This window comes from Dreissena polymorpha, chromosome 12, assembly GCF_020536995.1.
Source record: "Dreissena polymorpha isolate Duluth1 chromosome 12, UMN_Dpol_1.0, whole genome shotgun sequence".
Taxonomy (NCBI): Eukaryota; Metazoa; Mollusca; class Bivalvia; order Myida; family Dreissenidae; genus Dreissena; species Dreissena polymorpha.
The window spans coordinates 60271731-60291467 of record NC_068366.1 but is presented as its reverse complement, the minus strand read 5'-3'; the positions used below and the strand labels follow the sequence as shown (position 1 = coordinate 60291467).

The 19737-nt window shown below is 33.2% G+C and overlaps 1 protein-coding gene and 1 pseudogene across 1 annotated transcript in view; both read right to left on the bottom strand.

The window, feature by feature from the left end:
* LOC127853319 (MORC family CW-type zinc finger protein 3-like) overlaps positions 1 to 19737 on the bottom strand; it is a 382815-nt gene that overhangs the window by 7919 nt on the left and 355159 nt on the right. The window lies entirely within an intron of this gene.
* LOC127852654 (phosphonoacetaldehyde hydrolase-like) overlaps positions 18368 to 19737 on the bottom strand; it is a 28967-nt pseudogene continuing 27597 nt past the window's right edge.

The window sequence follows — 19737 nt, the reverse complement described above, 5'->3', positions numbered from 1 at the left end:
GAATGAGCTTTGCGGCAACTTTGCCGCAACCTTCATTTGCATATGGGTTTGCAGCAACTTTGCCGCAAACTTAATTTACATGGTAAAAGTTTGCTGCAAATTTGCCGCAAAGTTCTTGCCATGTTCCTGCAATCTTCATCTGCATATGGGAGTTTGCGGTAACTTTGCTGCAAAGTTCTTGCAAAGTTGCTGCAGAGTTGCCGCAAAGTTCTTGCAAAGCTCTCGCAAACTTCATTTGCATACGGGACTTCGCGGTAACTTTGCCGCAAAGTGCTTGCAAAGTTGCCGTGAAGTTCTTGCAAAGTTGTCGCAAAGTTCTTGCAAAGTTGTCACATAGTGAATGTTCTGTAAATGAAATTGCAAGCATACAAATATATAGCTTCCTTTTGTATATTTTAGAAATGTCATATGAATGCTTCACCAAACATAAAAACTAAAACAGAAAAGTTTTATGTTTGGTTGATTATTGTATAATGTTGATTTAGTTACAAACTATATTATATTAAGTTTTTGCACCTTTTAAGCGATAGCAATAGCTTTCTTATATATGTACGTGAAAAAAAAGGCTTAACATTTCGTGGCAGAGTAGTTATTCATAAATAAATCTAAGTATTGGTTAAATTGCCATTTCATTTGGTCACTGATTAAGCAATTGATTGTTACAACTATGTTGGTTTTGTAAGATAGAGATACCTTTGACTGACTTAATATGTCTTTAATGTGACCTACTGCAAAGATAATTTGTTTCATCATTTATTTTAAATGTAAATCACCCACCAAAACAGGTATTTGAAACTGTTAAACAATATCATTAATTAAACTTAACATTATCAGAAAAACAAAACAAACCTGTTCAATAGTTAAAGGCATTTCCAAAAGGGTCACTTCATAACTCACTGAATTCCTCCATTAGACTTGTTGACACACAAAATGTTGATTTCTACATTCTACTTAATTGTTAAAGAATGTTCATCGAAGTCAGTATTTCAGGATATCGTTAAAACTTTAACTTTAAAAAGTCCAAACATTGCTTTCAAACTACATTTTAAACCAGTAACAGGTCCTGTGTGGATCTATGCATGTTTACACATTCAAATTTGGCTCACAATCTGCAGTGAACCAATCAGAAGAGATGACTTACAGAAACAGAATGCTTGCTGCAACTTTGCGGCAAACTTTTTTGTTTGCCTTAAGGTTTGCACGAAAAAAGTGCAGCTATTGTCTTCAATCTGCCATCTGAGTCAGCGTGAATTGTTAAGATTCTTGGCTAAAGAGGAAACTTGTAAATCTGGGATAACGATAGAAAATTGTAGTATTATATACTAGTATATTATTTACTGTTACAAGTTGAAATATACAGTGGCACGTGTGAGGTCAAAATTTAGATAAATTTAAGTTTTTCTGTGAGTCAATTTTGTACTAAAAACTATTCTAGATATCCACTTCAAACTTGGACCCAGGACATCTGTCCACTCCATAGTGGCAAGGCTGGTAACCCTGTGACCTGCATTCATCAAGTTATCTACCCTTGTTTTTGACTTAGTACATAACTATAATGGCCATTTTCAATTTAGATGGATTCTCAAAAACTATCAAATCTTTCAACTAGAAACTTTATGCACATTATAATTCGATGACCTCTATACTTCTATTGACTTGAGGCGACAACTCTGTCAAGAATTTGTAAGAGTCATTCCCCCTTTTTACTAAAAAATTAGTATTCGTCAAGCACCTGAAGTCGAACGTCCAGCATCCTTTGTCAGTGTTTTTGTCGTCTGAAGAATAACTCCAAAATAAGGAAGGGATTCTACTGATACCAATAGAAATTTAAAAGATTGCACTTTTAAATAAACATACTTAACCATAAAATTAATGTGATTATATTATTTCCCTATTTAACTTTACGTACTATTCAAAGAATAAGGAGAGCTATCATACTAATCACCAGAGCTTCTGCATTCTTGTCTTAATGTTACTTTGAAATATTAATTAGTCCATTAAATTATTTTATTGTTTGTAATGTTGCGCAGTTATTTACAATCATGACCTCACATTTAAATCAGGCAAGAGAAGGCAACTCTCTAATGCATTTTGTTGATAGTATGTCCATTTTTGACAAGAAAACTACTAATACTATAGTAAGCCAATGTTAAGAGTTTTTACAACAGTAATATTGATAGGATCAAACTCAGATCATATTTTTATATTGACATGTAGGACATTAACAATTTGTCATAAAATCCGGAGTTTCTGGCAAAGTTCCTGCAACATCAATATTACATCAAAGTTTCTTGCAAAGTTCCTACAATGTCAATATTTTAAAAGTTTTTGCAAAGTTCCTGCAACACTAATATTTTGAAAAAGTTTCTTGCTAACTTCTTGCAAACTTTGCGGCTAGCCGCAAAGTTCTTGCAACTGTGCGGCAACTTTGAAGAAACTTTGCGGTTAGCCGCAAAGTCCTGCAAAGTTCTTGCAAACCTTCCCGCAAACAAAAAAGTTTGCCGCAAATTTGCAGCAAACATTCTGTTTCTGTAAGGGTAGCCATCATACCAGTTTACACCCCCAAATACTTTGCAATGACCATTCCAAGGCGGTGACGCTAAGTCTTATCCTTACAGCATTTTAATGTATGTTGTGTGCATATTGCTTTGTATTGAATAGGCATTGCTCACTTGCCTGAAACAAAATAATTTCAGGTGTTAACAATAATTCTTCATCAGGAATATTCTTCTCCAGACTGTAACGTTTTTTAAACCTGTGAGGATTATTTTATTAAAACCACAAATAAAAAGTCATCGATACCAGACAATGTGTTGCATTTATTTTATATATTATTTGATGCAATTAATAAGTTTATGTGTGGTTTTTAGTATATTTGCGTTTACGCAAATATACTTTAGTAATACCGTATTTCAAAAACACTGCGCAAATCGGTTGGCCTTTTTGATGCCTTACTAGATTTTGGGCAGACGGAATAGACATTTAACATAGCATTTTGTAATTCTTACAATTTTTCACTTAAAAACGTTTTTCATTTTCCTCCAAACAATTTGCATACACCATTTTAGTGAATTTTTCTAAGACCGTTTTACGTGAAAAAACGTTATTAGAAAATGAAACAAATTTCGTTCGTAAAACAATTTGATTGATACCTTCTTAAATAGCCTTTTGATGATTGTGTAACTGGCTTCCAGCTCTCTAAAAATAGGCCCCAATTAACTGGGCACTTACATTAAAGACATTTGATGAAATGCCGTTGAAAAGATAGATTACAACTTACACATAATATAGGCAGACATTTTTTATTGATTAGGTAAAAATAAGTCATTCAGTAGTATGTAAGTGATTATCAAAGACCTGTTTTTTAACGGTTTTATTGTTGTTTGAAAATATCATGGAAAGGTGAGTCTGAAATTGTTTCTGTTGGTTTAAAACACTTTGTTCGAAATGTGAACTATTGGGTAATACAAAAACAAACAATTTATCTCATATTTTAAGAAACACAAACAAACTGTTTGGTTAAAAAGCAAAGTTGTTTTGGCAAAAAAAAATAATGTATTTATGCTACAGATTGTTTGTGCGTTTTAATTACAAATAGTTTGTCAGTTGTTTTGAAATGATACATTTTCCTATTTATTGTGTGTGTTGACCACTATATTTGCACATACATGTATGTTAAAGATGCTGAGATGCTTATCTCGTGACCTCAAAGCCGTACAGCAATTTGGTAAAAAAAATATTTCATTTTCTTTTGCCGATTATGCTCATAATTATATTACTGTCCCCATATTTCTTTCATGCAAAATATAGCTGTGTCGCAATGGGTAACACATGTCTATTAAAAAAAACATAAACACACTCACGCACACCCAAACTACTTTAAACGCATATATTTATATCTCTGCAGAAACAACAAACCCTTTCTTTTCTCAAAACAACGTTTACAGCCTTTGCTTAGCGTTAATACTCCTCAGGTGATCGACCATGGCCCTCTTGTTTAAACTTGTTTATAGTTATGAATGAAATAACTTAACATACTTTTTAGAACGTTTGTTATACCACCAAGTTTTAAATGTATTGCTCAACATGGAATGATTATCTGGTTTGGAAGAAGTCAGTAATGAATGTTCAACAAAATTGTTTATCACAATATAGTTCAGACAGCAATTTATTTACCAAGGATTTTACTTATATATGAATGATTATCTCCCCTTATCATCTATTTTAGCTCATCTGAGCACAACGTGCTCATGGTGAGCTTTTAGAATAACCTTTTGCCCGTCGTCCGTCGTCCGTCGTTCGTTTTTCAACATTTTGCCTTGTGAAGACTCTAGAGGCCACATTTCTTGTCCGATCTTCATGAAACTTGGTCAGAACATTTATTCCAATGAAACCTCGACCGAGTTCGAAACTGGTTCATGCTGGGTCAAAAACTAGGTCACTAGGTCAACAAAAAATTTTGTGAACACTGTAGAAGTCACATTTGATGCCCAATCTTCATGTAACTTTGTCAAAATGTTTGTCTTAATGAGTATGTTGGTTGAGTTCAAAAATGGTGAAAAACATGGCCACCAGGGGGGCGGGGCAGTTTTCCTTATATGGCTATGGAGAAACATGTGAGCACTCTAGAAGAAACAATTTATGCCCAATACTCATGAAACTTGGTCAAAACTTTGATGTTATTGATATTTCGGACGAGTTTGAAAATGGTCAAGATCGGTGAAAAAACATGGCCGCCAGGGGGGCGGGGCAGTTTTCTCTATATGTACATTGTGAAAACATGTGAACTATCTAGAAATTACATTTTTGGTCAAATCTTCATGAAACTTGGTCAGAAGATTTGTTTTTTGGATAGGACGGTTTAGTTCGAAAATCGTTCCAGTCCTTTAAAAAACATGGCCGCCAGGGGGCGGGGCAGCTTTCCTTATATGGCTCTAGTAAAACATTGCTAACACTCTAGGAGTCACATTTATAGTCTAATCGTCATGAAACGTGGTCAGAATATTTTCCCCAATGATAACTCAGCTGAGTTCGAAAATGGTTACGGTCCGTTGAAAAACATGTCTCCAGGGGGCGGGGCAGTTTTCCTTATATGGCTATAGTGAAACCTTGTTAACATTGTAGAAGTTACATTTATAGTCCAATATTCATGAAACTTGGTCAAAATATTTGTCCCAATGATATCTCAGCTGAGTTCGAAAATGGTTCCGGTCCGTTAAAAAACATGTCTGCCAGGGTAGGGGCAGTTTTCCTGATATGGCTATGGTGAAACCTTGTTAACACTTCAAAAGTCATATTTATATTCCTATTCTACATGAAACTTGGTAAGAACATTTGTTCTGATGATAGCTCAGCTGACTTTGAAAATGGTTGCGGTCTATTGATAAACATGGCCGCCAGGGGGTTGAGCAGTTTTCCTTATATGGCTGTAGTAAAACCTTATTAACACTCTAGAAGTCATATTTATAGTCCAGTATTCATGGAGAAAAAATCGGAACATTTGTTCTTATGATATCTCAGCTGAGTTCCAAAGCGGTTCCGGTTTGTTAAAAAAACATTGACCGACAGGGGCGGGGAAGTTTTCATTTTATGGCTACAGATAAACAGTTTTAACACTCTAGAAGTCATATTTGTAGTAAAATCTTCATGAAACATTTGTTTTTATGATATCTAGGCTGAGTTCTTTCATGGTTACGTCTGTTGAAAAACATGGCTTTAAATGGTTGTATACAGTATTTAAACAAACGCTACTCGCCACGGTGTTTATCTCACTGTGCTCGCTTACAAATATGAACCCCGCGATGGGTGTTCAGATCAAATGTCGCGGGGCCGTATGCCATAAGGCGAACACCGAGAATCACCGCGGACCCATACTATCTACCGCAGTGTTCATCATGTTCGCTAAAAATAAAATAATTGAACATAAACGTATTGCATTGATCCCTTTCATTTAAAAGTGTTAATATTGACAACAAAAGTGCTTCAGAAGTTCATTAACACAAACGTCCGCCATTTTTCTAAAGTATCAAATGAATTTCGGCATATGTTTCTATTTAAAGATTTGATGAAATAAGCGTCTAATCGGGACAAGGGTATTCCAACATGCGTAAATCACTTTATGTGGTGTGCGCGCATCGTGTACAGTTCATGTTCTGTTACAAAGTGTAGCCACAAATAAATACATGTATGGCCAGAACTTTTTAATTAAATGATTTTTGGACCCGCCGACTCTAATTTTTGACGAAACCGAAAAAAGACACAAAAAAACGATTTTTTACGGATGCGAAAAGGTGGCTTTTAAACACGAAACGCGTGCCGGGTTTAAGAACAAGTTCAAATGAGTTATAAATCATCGTAACAAACCCAGTTTTAACAACCCACATTAATACGTGAACATCCTTCATCATGTACATGTGCTGGAATTTACCAAATGCTACGCCATCTTTGTTCAAGAACGCTACTACGCTTTCATCAGCAAAGTCTGCTAATTTCACAATAATTATGCAACCGTCAAATGAAATCCTGAATGGAATCGATTTGTAAGAAAATATTTTATCATTTCTTTACAATTTTTTAAAATTGATAGTATTATAATGACTTAAAATTATTATGAAAGCAATAAGAAAAGAACGATTTTAATTTAACAGGTGCTCGAATTGCGAAACCCATTACGCCTATCAACTTTAAACCTTCCATATTTTACGCACAAATACGGTCATATTTTAAAGAATACAATTTTATGTGTTGTTTAATGCAGTTGTAGTGAAGAATATGTGCATATAATATGTGTTTTTTTGTTATTTTCAATGGGTACGAAATGGGTACGAAACTTCGGTTTGTTCCGATCTGGTTCGTACCAAAAGTTCAAAAATCGCAAAATCAACAGTTTTTAAAACGATTTCAAACCATGAATGTCCAAATAAAATAGTCAAGTTTATGGGGGTTATTATCGGATTAACGGCAATTGTGTTATCCTGGGATAAACTATCATAGAGATCAATAATTATAACGATTATTAGGGACGCTATTTATTTAATCAATACCGTGACAATAACACACGTTAATCTGTTTCAACAGGCATTTGTGAGCATTTATGTTTAACAGTTCCATTATTATAATGTTCTGGGAACGATATATTTTAATTAAGATACCAACCATTTCTGAAATAAAAAGTAGGTCTTCCACTCGATGTACTATATTTCGGATATGTTAAAATTCGGACATAAAGATAGCGATATTTATGTGTTGATTTTGTGTATATAGTTTGTAAAAATATGTTTTGTGTTATTTCAGACAACAAGAATGGAGTGTGGCGATTATCTTGGGCCTTTTTGTCAAGAAATAGATGTGAAAAATATTCATTTAATTGAACCTGGAAATCAACCACCACAGCTAACAGAAAACCTTTTAACAATAGGTGTTGTTGTAGAATTTGTGACATGTGATAATAAACAGAAGTTGATGTAAATCATGTCCGAATGACCAAATGTAACAGTTTAACAATTTGAATTGAGGTGCATTATTTTCTGATGTTTGATTTATTTTTCCTTTCAGATGATGTATATTTGCGTGATTGTAGGTTTCAATAAATAATTCTGATCGAACCATTTATGCAGTATACTGTTACATTATTATTAATGTTATTATATTATGTTGGTTATCTGGTTTATCAATTAGAAAAAATGTTATTTATATAAAAATAAATCTTATTAAGACTTATGAAGGTACTTATTGTTATTTATGTATTAACATACTTCTCAAAGTAATAAAAATAAAGTCAATGCAATTATTCATTAATGTTCCTTAAATGATTGCCCTTACTAATAAAGTTGGAATTACCGGTGGTTTTCACACCGCAATAAAGTGGCGACAACTTTTTTTGGGCCAGTGAAACCCCTGAAAAGTGTTTTATTATGCTGTTTATAGTTTGATCTGCGGTATTGATTTTTCTGGACGATAAACTATTAAATGCTTTTTTTAAACCTCGATAGCTTATTTGTTGTATGTTGAGATAAAGTATTTTTAATGCAAAATATGGATTCCTTGTGAAAAAACAACATAAAGATGGCAAGTTTCAACCAAATCAGACAATTATAACAAAGATATAAATTCAAATGATAGCAAAATGAAAAAAAGTAATTTTGTTCCACGCACGAAGTCCGCAAAACACACAGGTACTGTGAACAAAATGCTCAGCAAAAAATTCACCAAAAAGTTTATTTATATGGACAAGTTAAAAAATTCACTACTTTTGAACCAGTTAAGATATATTTTAAAATTCAAACTAATTTAAAAACTGCACCTCAAGACCTACAGTCTGATAATGATCATTTTATGCATCAACAAGTTTAAAAAAAAATCACTGTGGTTGCTTAGTTGAAAGAACTTCATACCATAACATTTTTAAAATGAGAGCATATTTGGTCATCCATCTTTTTTTTCCATCCTCCTACCCGACACTTTGAGAAAAAATTTCCGAAATTCATTTTATAATTTTTTTTTAGCCTATATGCCCATGATATTTTCGTGTCCAGTTTTGGTCTTGACAAATAGGCGAAAATAGGCGTGGGTGTATTAATTTATACACAAACAAGAGATGTGTTTGTCAGAAACACAATGCCCCCTACTGCGCCGCTTTGAAGCCATATATTTGACCTTTGACATTGAAGGTTTACCTTGACCTTCACCACTCAAAATGTGCAGCTCAATGAGATACACATGCATGCCAAAAATCAAGTTGCTATCTTCAATATTGCAAAAGTTATGGGCAATGTAAAAGTGTTCGAACGGACGGACAGATGCCATATATTTGACCTTTGACCTTGAAGGATGATCTTGACCTTTCACCACTCAAAATGTGCAGCTCCATAAAAAGCACATGCATGCCAAATATCAAGTTGCTATCTTCAATATTGCAAAAGTTATGGGCAATGTAAAAGTTTTCGGACGGACGGACAGACTGACTGACGGACAGTTCAACTGCTATATGCCTCCCTACCGGGGGCATAAAAACTGCGAAGAGCAGACAACATTGTAAAAGCTTCGTAGTAAATTTTCATTTAAGTATCGGGGTTGCTCGCAAATGATTTGGAATTGACATTTCCTCGAATAAAAGAAAAGGCAAAAATGCTGTGTCATTATCATCTTTTAGTTCGTTCAATATTGCAACAATTATTGTACTGTATCTGATTGCACACAAAGTGCCGTGTTCAGTTCATATTCTTTTACAACGACCAATGAACAGCGTCATCTATATTTAGATGTCATTCAACATGTATAATTCATTTTCTGGAAATCGGGAGAAAGTTAAAGCGATTTTCGAAAAAAAAAAAACGTTTTTTTTTTAAATTTAATTTGTCATAATAATATTTTGTGTTGTCTTTGTACGTTTGTTTGGTTCTCATTTGTTTACAGCAAATCGTATGAAAATAAATATGGTAATTGTAAATGTTTTAAGCAAGTCCCGTTTCCGAGATCATAAAGGAGAATTACTTCGATATGTTTACTGACATGTACAATCGTTGTTTTGACAGACGACACGTGCTTATCTAAAGTTTGTGTTTCGTAATACACAGGATATTGGAATTTCGGTACTTGAACTGGGCAATAAAATAAAGACGCAGTCGGCGGTTTTCAATAGGCCTATTGTACTGACATACATAATTATTAATAATGCAAGTGCTTATTTAACATTTAGAGATAAGAAAAACGGGTTCTAGACACGTTGGAAGAAAGTCATCGCGGTGTTCACGGGTGTTCCTGTTAACGATAGCGTGCAATCGCGGCGATTTCGGGTGTTCGCCGAACATCGCGGTCAGTAGCGTGTCCGTCCCCCGCGAAATGTCACCCATCGGGAAAAGTGAACCGCGGACAGGCGCTTTGTTTAAGTACACGGTGTCTGTACTGTAGTGTAACCTTGTTTACACTGTACTAAGAAATTACCCATGTACACTGTGAATGCATATTATGATATTCATGATGTCCATGCAGTCATCTGAATATTAATTCTGCCGATAAGATAAACAGTTAAATTGCCAAAAACAAATGATTTATTTTTGTTCCCTTCTGAAGAGGATTATTATGATGATGATTGGTTGGGGATGAAGTGCAGCAAACATATTTATGCCATCTGAAAACCCTTTATTAAATATTCTCAAAATTTTAAGGGGTGTTGCGGCAGTTAATTAAACCGAGGATATATTTATAGCAAAACCGATGATGCTATTATCACAACTCAATATTTTTGTTATAAGTATCATCAGAAATGAACGAGTTGGTTGATAATACAATTGTCAGTGGTTCGATCCCAGACGGGGTTAACTTTTTTTAAAACTTTTTTTTTCTTTCTTTAATTTCATACTTGTTTTATAATGGAGTTTAGTCCTGTTGTTTGCATTCATCAATTTAAAGCATTTAAACACAAACTTCAAAACATGCCGAAATCTGTGAACATAAAAGTTATTAATGATTAAGGTCGAGTTTTGATACTGTATGGTATTATGTTTGTGATTAAATATTGTTTTTTATTAATGTCTTTTGGTAAGCTGTTGTGATCCCAGTTAATATTGTAAACAATTTCTAATGTTAATGCACATTTCTGACAATCTATGTACCGGTACCTGGGTTTTGTCTTATTGCTGTTTTTTTAATGAAATGTGACATCTACTACGGTAGGGATAATTAAAACAAAAAATCTCTGTTAAAAGTGCGATGACCCCCTTTTTTTATTTGTGTTTTATGATGAAAATACGTAGATGAACATATTGAGCAGTTTCGCAGAATTCTATTTGGAAGAATTGTTTAAAATTCTATTTATGTGGTTAAAATAGTAAAAAATTATGTTCTTTTGGGTAACATAACATTTTACTTGTGTACTCCATTTATTGGTAGTGTGTGGTTTAATTAAATGGTATATGATGTATCTTAGCTTAAATAATATCTACATGTTGCCAATTTCATAGGTTATAATTATTTTAACGCAATTAGAGATTTTTCAGTTTTATTGAAAAAATACATGTTATATAATGGTGAATAAAATCAAATCAAGGCAGGTTACCCTATGTTTTTATTTCATTTTTCATATAGTATTTGTATGTATATCTTAAACATAATTTTTTGACAAAATCTATTTGATGGGAAAAAAATCAGCAAGACTGCAGCAACACCCCTTAAGTAGTAATATTGATTTCACAGAAAATTACTTAGGGTAGAAACAACAGTATATAACTTGAATTGTGTTTGACCTCCAATCATGAATGCATGGCTTGTCAGGAATGCACACTTATCTCTTCAATAAACCCATTAAGCCACCTGCTTATCAGCAACTAATTAAGTCTCTATTTACTGTGCCTCAATTGTTCTGTTTAGTAGTATTCATTGATGCCTTTTGAAATGGTAATGTGATATAACAGGCTTGCAGCTTAAATGTCCTTAGTTCCTAGAAATAGGCCCCAGCTGGGAAGTCCCATCAAAGACATTCAGACTGATAAGGGTGGAACTTGTTATGGCACACAGTTTATGGATGAGGTCGGTTGTTTTGGTGTAATTATTAGTTCCAGCTTGTTTAAAAGCAATGCCCTGAGGTGGGTGGCAGATTTCTTTTTAGTGCTATAGTGAAACATTGTGAATTCTCTATAAGTCACATTTTAGTTCAATCTTAATGAAACATGCTGAGAACATATGTTCCATAATATATTGATTTACTTTGAAAATGGTTCCGGTGCTTTTAAGAGCATGGTTTCCAGAGGCGAGCGAATTTCGTCTTGTTAACCTTATGATAATATTTATGTTCCACCTTCCCAGAATAGTTTACATGTAGTTCCTTCGGCTCTCAGGTGAGCGCCTTAGGGACCATGGTCATCTTGTTTAAGATTCCAGCCTTTTTACACTTGGTTTTATCTGTTCATTACAAAAATAGCTCTCATTTAAAAATACATTGAAAAACATACAAATAACAGAAATATGTTTATATACCATGTTTTACGGGTAAATCTTATCTGTTTATGCCCCCAGATCGAATGATCAGAGGTACATTGTGTTTGGCCTGTCTGTCATGGTATGTGTGTGTCTGTCCCAAAACTTTAACCTTGCTCATAAATTAAAAACTCTTGGGTCTATGTTCTTTAAATTTCACATGTGCATGCATCTACAATCAAACATGGTTTGAGGTCACTATATCAAAGGTCAAGGTCACTATGTCCTTTACATTCAAAATATAACAATGTGTCTAAAATAGCTGCTGTGCGGCTTCAAAGCGCAGTAGGGGGCATTGTCTTTCACAAACACAGCTCTCTTGTTTACATATATATTTAATCCGAATGCACCGATTGGTTCGTATAGTTCTAGACATTAACACTGTCATAAGCAGTAGACAGCTTATCGCAAAGCTTCAAAAAATGAAATTGTGCATTGTTGACCAAAGTAGCATGCAAACTTTTTGAATAATTAATATTATATAATAAAACATGAGTCGGAAAAAGTAAACCAGTGAAAATAATCAAGACTTTTAAATTGAGTATTGATATATTGCAAGTGAAGACAGCATACACAAAATTTTTGCTCGAAAGCAGTCAAATCTCTTGGTGGAGTTCTGACTTAGGACTCATTGGTAACCTCAACTATTCGTGAATTGGTTAAAGATTAAAATAAAACCGTTACTTATCGATATTCAATAAGTTTGATATTCATTCAATATGAGTTTAAAATAAATTGCAGCTTTATATGCAGATTCTTTACAATAAATTCTTAAGATCAGAATATGCTGTCCAAATCTAGGATGTTATGTTCAAAACTATGATGGTATTAGTAACAGGACTGGTTTGATAAAATAACATTCTCCGAAAAAGCAACACATTTGTTGAAAACGGTTAATGTGCTCTTTGATAACATAAACATATTGGTGTAAATTATGTAGTTATGGCATGATATTTAATGATACTTGAAAAGCATCCTACTTTCATCAAGACCTTGACAACATTGCCTCTATATATAATACAGTGTTTGCATCAATTAATTTCATACTTTTACTCCAAACAGTAATGTAAGTGCAACACATTATTTTATTCAATTTTATATTCTCCATTATACAATTGCTTTATTAATGCATCTTTAACGAGACTATAGACACATCAGATGAATTTGTAAAATGAATTTATACTTGTAACTTTCTTTTAAATGCACTTGATGTACAGTTATGACAACTTAATCAAATGCTGGTAATATTATAGCTCCTGCGACCTACATATGCAACTGACTGAAACAATTCAAACAACTTTGAAAGAGAGTCACACAAGGATCATTCCTGTGAAGTTTCGATAAAATCTGACCATCATTTCAGGACAAGTATTGATTAACATCAACTGTTGAATAAATGTTAAAACGTTTCCAGAAAAGAAAGCCCAAAGCATACTAGTAGGTAACATTCCGGTCATCATTTAAACAATGAAGAATGTTCAACCTTTTCTGTTTCATGTCAACATAATGGGATTGCTTTCTTATAAAATAACTCTTTATACATAGATATATTGAGAGTAACACTGATCATATGTTGAATAATATGATATTGTTCTGTGTTTGTTTGTTTTGTGTGTTTACAATAATAACTTAATATTAAAAGAACTGACTTACATCTATAAATAGCAACATGCAATATAATAAAAAAATGAAGTTTAAGATTATTCTGATTATTCTGATAAATGCCTAGGCAATCATGGCAACATAATTATAGGAAATGATCCTTTTTTCAGTCCACTGAAAGATCATTGTATACACATTATGTAGTTCGATTTTCATGCAAAATATGCATGTATTAATATTGTTACATGTATTTATATTGTTACATGTATTAATATTGTTACATGTATTAATATTGTTACATGTATTAATATTGTTACAGGTATTAATATTGTTACATGTATTAATATTGTTACATGTATTAATATTGTTACACCCGTTTCAATAAACTTAAAGTATTGTATCTGTTTATCATAAAAAATACAGAATGGTAAATAATATAAATAATATAGTTGAAATGTATGCAGTACTTTGAGGGTAAATGCCACAAAAAAACATATTTAACAACGAAGCAAAATGTTTTAATAAATTGGATGGGGCGTGGGTCATGTTGAAAGTTGTTGTCTGTTGAATGTTTTCTATGAGCTGTTGTGGTTCAACTTATGCAGTTATCAAATAAGTTTAACTAAACGTTTCGGGTATATAGTATTAAATGTATATCAGAAGTGCTTATTGTGTACTCCATCTTAGTTCGGCTCCTCGCCGACTAGTCCGAGCTATACTACTCACCCAAATGTCAGTATCAGCTTCTGCGTAATGCGCTGATCAAGGTCAACGAAACACATCAACGTATAAATGTTTCTACATAGGAATTCGATTTAAACTCACGCATATGTTTGGGGTCATTGTATGAGATCACTTACCAAGTTCCGTAACTGACCAGGATCTATAACACTGGCCTTCAATTTAGTAAAAATTGACAACTTGGTTAATGTTTGCATGGAACTTCTCCATATCTCTATGCCTATTACAGATATGGAACTTTACATATATGCTCAGGCTCTATATTAACATTCAGACCAAAACTTAAAACGTCCCACTTTTGTTCTTATTAAAGTCCTGTCAATTTTAAGATATTTACTGTAATGTATGTTAATGATTGCATGTAACAAGTGCATATCTGTGTAACAACTACAGATATTTAATCGAACCTTCACATGTATTTGGGGATTATTATTCAAAATTATGCAACGAAGGAAGAACAATAATGACTCTTTTGTATTTAGAACATTTCGGTGAATGTTTACGTGCAAATACTTAACCGGACATGTAGATAAAGCATGGTTGCATTTGGAGAGAGCAAGGTAAAGGTCATGGTCACTGTATATACATATATATATATTTAGCATGTGCGTTCAAGTAAGATGGAGATCTTGTGATGAACTTTTGTTCATAGATAGGTTACATGCTTATCTAGTGAAGAATTGCATTTTGGGAGTAAATATCACTGGTAAAGATTTTATAATTTTCGATGAATTATCTTAGTTTGGGTGGCTGTTGTTTTCTTTAAAATTGTGTTTTAGTAGTTTCTATACCAACCTATGGGATTTCATTTGCGACCTTTGGGATTAAGATAACGGTAACTGAACATAGAAAAATGGTTTCCGCACAATTACTTTAGTCTGATGGGAGTTGTTGTCTTGTAATGCAGACTTTGATCGCAAAATATTTAACTTCAGGTTGCAGCGTTTTCATATATATAATGGGACTTAATATCAAAATACATTTTATGAACCAACTTAATGTAAGTGGTGTTTTTATTTGTCAACTATTTGCTCATACATGAACCTTAAATACTTGAGAACAAAGTATTAAACACGTTTAACAATAATATTCGTTTTCGGCATTACGTAGTAATTATGAAGAATTTAAAATTGAACTGACTGGTGTTTGGATAATACTGTATATAATTCCAATTGACCTCTTATCCGTGCACAACATAACAATACAAGTGATTAAAGCTGGGCTCGACGCCTCAAACGGTCGATGCAAAGCATTTGGGATTTTAACCTCACACCTAGACGTTTATCATTCTTATACATTCACATCTGTCGACCGCTATTACCATTTTGCAGTAATTGTACTTGTTTTATTAAAATAAATGTAAGGAAAATTCAGATAAATACTACGAATTTTCCTCCCACTTTTTCAGTGGCCTCTCTTTTATGAGTGTAAACTCTTTAAAACAACAATTCACTTTTTATTGTTCGCAGATAACGCTTGTGATGCAAATGCTTCGGAGCTTAAGATCGACAAAAAGAGATAATGACGAAAGACTGTGTCATCAACCCGAAAGTCTGTCTAACGCTTCTCGATAATGGGAAAGGGATGACACACGAGGAACTAAGTTACATGTTAAGGTTTTTTCATTTACTTTGTTAAATATTGTGGCGATTATACATTGTACGACGCTTTCTCATGTTTGTGAATGACACATTGCAAAGAGATCTGTTTCGTTTGTATCAACATATCTATTAATCAAATTAAATCAGTAAACTATGCCAAAAATGAAACAATAAGGTTTTTTTGATTGGTCAATTCATTCATGGCTATATGAAGAACAGTGTTCACTGTCTCCCCCTGTGCCCTTAAGAGTAGAAATGCACATGCATGTTTTCGAATACGTCCTAAACAGTGTTTGCATAAGTATTCGTGAAATGCGATGTGTCTTTCATCGCATATACACGCAAATTGTTCTGAAAGAAAATGTTAAATTGTTAGTTATTATGAAACCCCAGAAAATAAAAGATAATTAAAACTGGGATTACCGCCTTGGAACGGCCAATTCAAAGCATTCTTTGAACGGGGTTAATACAAATAGAAAGGCAAGCCGAACATCCTACTTAGTCCAGATATTATTAGAAATCACAAATTTGTAACTAAACATTAATTTCGCTATTTCTATTTAAAATCAAATCAAAATATATATACACTCGATTTAATTGCAATATAAGCACTATGTTGTTTTATATGCACCAGGTCAAAAGTTTGGCACATCCCTTAGGCATTATTAGAAGTAAAGAGATTTATCAACTCATCATAGTCTTCTTGACACGATTTAAGAAACCACCATCATAAAGCGCAAATAAATAGGTCAGAGTTTTCTGATCGAATGTCGATTTAGAAATATCAATATGAGTCACATCCCACTTGTTTATCCTCAGGCTCAGACGGAGGAATATAGAAATGGCATTGTGAGTATGTCATTCAACTTTTAAGGGCTTAGCTCAGAAACTTTATAATGTATATATATATTTTAACATGAAACTTCATGAGTAAATTTCGAGAATTGCAATTCATAAAACAGTTAACCTACAATTTTTTTAGGATTATACCATATATAATGGATTTGCGCCCATTCATAAACAAACTCTATTTGGCGGGGAGGGGATATCAATTCAACGAATTTGGAGTTTGTAAAGTTATGTCATCCTCATGTTCAAGCACATTGAAATTCGGTTATGCGTTAACATTGTTGTAATATTTCAGTCTACAGAGGCTTAAGCAGCACAGCTATTTTTGTTCTTTGGTTGAAACATATTTACTATCTTTGTAAATGTTGTTTTCCCTGTCACCTAATTGTTTAATAGATGTCCAAAACTTACGAAACTAAGTACACTTAAAATATGTGTAGAGTATTCGATTGACGCATTACGTTGTGGTATTAATGGTTTCATTTTCTGTCACCATATGTACATTTGAATGATGTTGTTGTAGACAAGCGGTCTGTTTGTTGGTTAATGTTGGTGTAAGTTTTAGCTTTGGTTTGCCTTTAAACCGGTGTAAATCTCCAATGCTTTGCATGGACCCTTCCACATTTTAACAATTTTATGTTTAAAGTTGGTTTTCTGTTAAAAAAGTTGTGGATAAGGATTCAGCTCATACGTACGTCCGGCCACAGGATTTCTTGTCTTTGGCATAACTCTAAACCACAAGATTTCAACCTTAAACTTCATAGGCAGATAGATTAAATGGGCGGAAAATTCAGTGCATTTTTGTCATACATTTTGCGTCTATTCTTTTTATGGTTTATGCAATTTAATAGTTTTTACTCTTAACATTTGTCTGGAGCATATCATTAAAACTGTAAGAGGTATTTATTTTAAATGCCTATGTGCGGTATTAACTTGAACTAAATAGGTAGATATATCTCATTAGGTAAGTGCAAAGTCAACACAACTCCTGCTGTCATAATTGCACATGTTTTGCCCTTTTTTATCCTCAACTGTTTAGAGTCTTACATATCTTGTTATCAAATATTTAATTTATACAAATACACGTTTACACAACAGATCTTCTTTTTGTAACCAACAGAATGGCTTTTTCCTACAATCATATTACGATGATATATTAAATGAGCATAAATGATGCTTAACTTCTCAAGTTTACAAATTCTATGCGAGATATATTTGCATCGTCATTCAGAAAGTAGCAGATCTGTTGCTCTGATAAACATTCGATCATTGAGTAGTCGTATTGTAATAACATTGATGTGGATAACGTTCATTTTCATCTTGCATAAATGGGTTTTTGGGCGTCCTTAACCCGGTTTAAACTCCCACTGCTATGCTTTGAAGTGACTGCGGAATTAACGCTTGATGTAACTGGAGTTTCATTTCATTATTTTATTTATTATAAGATTTTAGTCGCAAAGACTAATCGAACACCTAATTAACCACAGTGTTCGTGTGCTTCGGTGAATTTATTAAAAGGCGTTTACGGATATGCTTTATGGTTCTAGTTAGAGCTAGTGTTAAGTTTATTTGCCTTTCAGTTTTGTCTTCAGTATGAACCCTCACAAGGTGAAGATAGGAAAATTTGGCAATGGTTTTAAGGCCGGTTCCATGAGAATAGGGGACGATGTCATGGTATTCACGCGCTGCAAGACTTCTACGAGTATAGGATTGCTCTCGCAGACATATCTGAAAGCAATTAAGGCTAAATACGTTATTGTTCCCATTGTGACCTGGACACTACAAAACAAAGATAATATCCTTTTTACAGACAAACGCTTCAACAGTTAAAAACTGTCTATACGGAAATATCAATTGGTGAATTGTGTTTAAAAATAAAAATAAATTATGTTAAGACTGAATATTCAAGCTGCCAGTAAATAGATTTGTTATGAAGGTTTTTCAAATCAGTTCATGCATACTTTTTATTCTAAACATCAAAGGTCGAGTTGAATAGTTAATGTGTGAGTGCTTTCCGACATGTTCATACAATAATAATAACACAAATATTTTTTTACCTTGTTCTGTTTAACTGAACTCATAGATATAAAGAATTATTTAAAGAATATATCATTTACTCTATCAGATTACATATGTATTGGCATATGTTTGTTTTTAAATTAGTTTGTTAATGATATTAAGTTTTCAAGAATGTTAAAATACATTATCTGTACAACATCCTTTACACAATTTCAATGAATCGTGAATCGTCCAGTGAGAGTGATGCTTACTTGTCCGCCATTTTGGAACACGGACTATTTTCATCAGAGGAAGATTTAATGCATGAAATACAGGTTTTTGAAGCCACTGGTACAAAAATAGTTATCTTCAACGTGAGGAAGTATGTTCTATTTCATTATAACTTAATCTTCTGTAAATATCTTACATAACTATGTATGCAACCCTGAATGCTGATCATGAAAATTGTGTGAATTGTGTGAAATTGTGTAATAGATACATATCATAGAAGTATCTCTCACGGTCTATACTAGTTTACTTCAAATTATACACAATAACCGTTATGCCTTCCTTACCGTTTTGCCCATATTTAGTGCGCTTGGCCTAAAATCAGGGACTCTTGTGCCAAACACAAACCCTTACCCAACTACAATATAGCAAAATAAAGCTTTAAAGTTCACTTTGTAACGAATGTTTTGGATGCATTTACAGATTTCAAGGAAGGAAACAATCGTTACGTATAATTAACGCACAATAGAATTCTTTGAAACAAAATAAACTACAACCGTATTGTTTATAATCGTACGCTATGACTAAGTATAGCCGTTGCTTACTACCAAAGATTATCTGTTCACACCAGTATTAAAATATTTGTCGAATTAATCGATTTATTTTTAAAGATCAAACAATTCTCCATAAGCAATTGTCAATGATTATGATTTTAAATCCTAGAGACAAAAGTGGGCAGACAGAT